Raw genomic sequence first — 5,700 nt, 5'->3', positions numbered from 1 at the left:
CAGTTGTCAGTACTTTCAGGTTGCATTGTACATTCTGTTGACTGGCCCCGATAAGCAAGCAGCTTGAAATGCAGATCGTCTAACATAATGAACGAGAGATGCACTAGTTGGTGGAATGGAGTCCGAGCAAACAAGTGTAGTCTTTCCTCATGAACCTTGGTAGAGTTGCAGTTTTTGTCATGCATAATGACAACGAATTTCTCGGTATTGTATTGTAGACATCAAACACACTGTCTGTTAGCTCATACTTCGATAAGTAATTCCGAATCTTTGGCACTACATCACGGACAACATATTTCATATAGTTTGAGGTCGGCATCGTCCCATCACTAATACATATATACATATATATATATATATATATGTATATATATATGTGTGTGTGTGTGTGTGTGTGCATCCTTAGAGCAATCGTCATCAGTCCTTTATCCATAGGGTATTTATTCCTCACTTTATTAAGTCCAGTGCACTGATCAAATAAGCTTAATTCCAATAGGTCGTTGAAACACCTTAATATAATAAATTGAAACATTATTAGTTTCGATGTTTTACCATTCCGAAATAGAAAGAATACATTGGAAATATTTCAAGTAAACACCGCTTATTCTTTATCTGAATGCATCAGAATGTGAAGACTTAATTGCTAAATGTTTGATAGAAACTTTAAATATCGCTTTTAATTAAGGCTTGGTTGAAGTTCATGGCGTCAATACATTGGAAAGATAGCAAATGAATAGATTAGAATAGATAAGGGCTTCGAGAATTTTGAATCATGTAAACAGTTGTGATAGGAGGTGTTGATAATAACATGTTTTCTAACTGCATTAATGTCATAAAAAATTAAAGAAACAGCGATAAATAAGCAATGTGTCCTCAATGCCACAAGAACACGACATATGCACGAGGTCACAACATGCCGTCTATATATGCTCCTAAATGAAGCATATTACCACTCTGCAAAAGAAAAAAGAGTCCTGGATTTTGACAGCTTGTGTAAGACACGAAGGAAACAGAGTCCTCAGTTTCAGTTCTGGGAGCATTTTCAGTCAATGAAGTTCGATGTGTTCTCGTAGGTTTGATTTTTCAGAGAGGCTTACTTCAGTTTGTACTCTCAAGCACTTTCCACACTGATCCCCTTCTTCTTATCCAACAACAATGTTAACTATGCTCGATAGTTCTCTATCCACCTCAGAGATATGGTATCCTTGGAATAAACTCATCCTGCAGTGTACCGTGAATTCCAACTTGGAAAGTTTGTGGTCTACAAGACTCCAGGGGAGTTTTCTGGTACTGTCATTGACCAATAAACTAATGCAGTGGTCAAAGGTAGTGGTGGTGTGATTGGCATTACTGAGGATCCATCTGCACCGAGGCGAGTGATGGTATCTTTAGAAGAGGTTAGCGAGCTGGTTCACCAATATGAGTTGGCTTTCCAGGCCAAATTATGGAATTAGGATATCAGACATCATGAATAGACTAACCAGTCTCAGAAGTCCTTCACTAACAAGGTCAAGAATTTGTTTAGTGCAATGAAGAATCTAAGCAATCATTCCCAGGAAGGGTCCAAATATCTCACGCTGGACACAAAAATGTTTGACCATCCCAGTGAGGTGGAGCTAGTCAGAACTCACATTGATAAATGTCAAGCTGCCTTCAAAGACTTTTTCAATAGTATTGGTGATGAGACGTTCTTTCTACAAGCCCATTAAAAAGAACAACACGTATTTCTCCTATCAGCAAGCAGATCTAGCTTACACTGGCAAGAAGAAACAGGTATTGAAAAATAACTGCAATCTGTTCTGACAGCTTTTTATATCATATCACGTGAATGTGATCTGTTAGAATTCTTCAGGCATGAGAATCAGTCCTTTCCTCCAGCACTGAGTGATAATAGTAATCTTTATCATGGAAAGAAGTCTGACCTTGTTGGCATTCTGGAAGATACAATTGTTCTTCTTGATTTTCAGCCAGAATGTGATGTCATCATTATCAATGGTGCGACTCCTGTACACTCTCTCTTGGCAAAGACCTCAAACTATATAATTACATATAATAAAAAAAATGTATATATGTAAAAATATTTTTAACCTTTATATATCTAATTTTAAATAAACAAGAATGTAAATATACTAAATACTAATCATAGTGGGGGTGATAAGTAATTAAATAGATTAATCGGTAATCTTACAGATACAAGACTGATAAATTAAAAAAATATCCATTTTAAATGTGGAAATTGATGAATCACACAGGTATGAAATTTATTTTTATAGTATAAAAAGGTTAGTAACTGCAATCAAGAATAGGAAATCGGATCAAAAGTTTGTAACATGTCTTCTTCCTAAGATTAAGGGTGGTGGTGTTTGATCAACACTGCTGGAGAGCCATGATGTATTATACTATTTTGTTTTTAAATCCCCGAAACAGTGTGTCATCGTACACAAATGATGATCTCTTGAAGAATAAATTATTGGTCCTATAGTAAATTCGAGAGCGAGTGGGTGCAGTGATTGCAGGTGATTAAATAACTTACTGACTAAATGGTTTTCTAACGAATGATAACAAATATTCTTTTGTATAGTTTTAAAGGTTAAAAACTTCAAGACTATATACATATATATATATATATATATTAAGTAATGTGATTTATAATTTAAAATTTAAAAATCAAATTTTAATTAAATTAAAAATCCGTTTCATAAGAAGGAACAACAACAAAATCAATTATCTGTACGATCGTTTCGGAAAACAATGCTTTTTATTGTGGTATACATCAAGTTATGTAGAATAATTATATATAGTTTTTTGGTAAGCAAGGTCTCCTCATCAGCTAATTAAGGAGGGTTTTTATTGAATTTAAAAGACACCATAATTAAACCTAACATTAATTTTAATTTAATTCATAAACCACATTACTTAATATTGAATTAGCTCTAGGACATTTAACTATCGAGCTTATTATATATCTAAATTACAACGAGCACTTTCTATTTCTTGTATTTTAATTAAACTAGTAATTTCACTGTTACATTAAAATACACTCCGCTCTTTAGACTATTGTTCTAATCTCCTTTAAATTATATATACATATATATATATATATATATATATATATATATACGAGCAAACAGTTAATAAAACATGTTAAAAACACTTTGAAATGAGTTGAAGACATATTTAATCTGAAAAGGAAACACTACATGAGTGGATAGTCCTTAATCCGCGGAGTTTCGAAGAAAACTTTCCTCCTCATCAGAGGGTAGGAATTAGAAAAATGCGGGATCGGATTTTGCATGCAAAAGTATTTGATGAAACAACAAGTAAGTCAAAGATCTTACTTGATAACAAAAAAGTGAAGCAGAGGGAATATGGTGAAGAAAAAGGTGATTACACATGAGTGAATAGTCTGGTGGAAGATAAATAATATAGTGAGGGTAAAATCCAAATATATAACTTCAAGAAAGTTAATTGAATTTCCATTTGCACAAGAAAAATTCAAGGAAATCCTGTAATTAGAAGAAGGTGGTCCATAATAATCCAAAAGCAGAAATCCATGGAATGATTCACAAAATGTGTACAAGGAAAAAAGGAAAAAATTCCAATAATATTAATAAAAGAAAAATAAGATATTATTTTCGCTCTATTGCTGAGAGATAAATATAAATACGAAAGATCAGGGAAGAAAAAGAGAATAGAAATGTTAAATATAAAAATAGAGAATAAAAAAGTTAAATATAAAATAGAGAAACAAATGTAAAAATGACCCAGACAGGTAATGTTAAAGACGCGAAAAAATATATATAGGGCAAAATAATATAGGTCAACTAAACTGTACAGGTCATTACTTAAAAAATGTCACCAAGAGTTGTTAGAAGACACTAAATGGAAAATAAATAAATAAATTAATAAATAAAAAAAAATAATAAATACACAATAAAAATAAATAAAAAATAAAAAATAAGAAATAAAAAATAAAATATAAAATAATAATATAAAAATTATTTAAGGGGAGAGGATGACTGGTATCTGCAAATTCAGGAAAAAGCAAGAGAAAAAGTAAGTAAAAGCATATAGTAAAATATAAGTAAATATACATACAAGATATGGAAGTGTGGGTAGATTGATATATTAGATAGATAGGAAAGTTTAAAGAATAAAACAGAAAATACAGATAAAAAATCAGCCATGCAAAGAAGAGATAAAGCATTAAAATAAAGGATTCTTAAATTATAAAGTATTAAGACGTAGAAAAACGATGAAGTTAAATATTTTTTTTATATCTATATAAAAGGTAAAAGTAATAACTATGTAATTTCAAAATTGCCATAATTAAATTTGGACTTATATTTACAGAAAGAGATCAGTTCATTTTTAGAATTTATTATATTGTTACTTTAAGGGGAAGTAATTTTAATTATAGCTTCATTGGGACTTAGAGCCTGGAGTATAAGACTTAACTTTTTTATGATAGTCCCGTTGATTGGGAACGGGGTATTGTTAGAGTTATTTTTTTAAATTAAAGTGGTTAGAGAAGTTCCTTAGTTATTATTAGAATTATGGTTGTTAAAAGAAGAAATGCGGTTTGATATTCTTTTCTTAATTAATGTTGAAGTAGCGCCAATATATCTATGTACTTTATTAAAAGCTAGAGGTCTGGTATTAATATTAATTTGCTGATTTTTATTAGTTAAATGGTTTGAATTTTGTTCATAGTGTTCAAAAAATGGTGGGACAATATCTGTATTAGGACTATTTTTGAGGGGATAATGAGTGTTGTTAGTGTAAGGATAGCTGTTAGGAGAAATATTATTATTCTCATGGATATTATTATTATAATTATTATTATTATTATTATTATTATTATTATTATTATTATTATTATTATTATTAGCATTATATCTAGTTGTATGATATTATAAGCTCTATCTCCTTATTGGTTTTATCGAGCTTTTATATCTGGCTGAGATAACTTTATAAATATTAATTATTTAATATTTACATTATACTTTAATTTTACCATCTTGGATCATTTTGGTAAATTTAATTGTAATTTTTATTTGATTATATATATATATATATATATATATATATATATATATATATATATATATATATATATATATATGAGATGATTGCAACGTTTTATCGGAGGGGGATCACTCTCTCATACACTTAAAGTCAATGAGTCAAAAAATGACTTCCATCGCCACAGGACAATTTTAATAGACAAATGCCTGAGGGAGTATCTGTACACAGATGATATTACAGAGCCCTAGCTTTGTATGCCAACTAAGTCTCTATCTCTCTCTGTGTTAAAAATGTTGAGATCCAGCAACAAGCAAGAGCAAGATAGCCAGCAACAAGTTAAACTGCAGACCAGATAATTTGGGTACTGGTGTCCTGCTTTATGTTTTTTTTTTTAAATCAGAGATATGTTTTTCCTAGAAAGATTGTCTTCATCTTACGGGATCCCTCTTCACTCCCAACACGCATATACATACACACAAACACATGTTGCTAGTTGACCATTGTCCCCGAAAAAGGGGTCATTCGCACATTGGAAAGTCTTGTTTTAAATCCTTCAGGGAGACTAACCAACCTCCTCACCAAACAAGTCTGGTGGGGGAACCAGTTTAGTCGTCGGTGACCCAACGATGAGGCAGGTAGTACTGGGTTACATGGTACAATTAGCATATAACA

The sequence above is a fragment of the Euprymna scolopes genome, chromosome 38, assembly GCF_053919585.1.
Source record: "Euprymna scolopes isolate OS-2025 chromosome 38, ASM5391958v1, whole genome shotgun sequence".
Taxonomy (NCBI): domain Eukaryota; kingdom Metazoa; phylum Mollusca; class Cephalopoda; order Sepiida; family Sepiolidae; genus Euprymna; species Euprymna scolopes.
The sequence above is the reverse complement of the archived record's forward strand: the minus strand, read 5'-3'. Positions refer to the sequence as shown.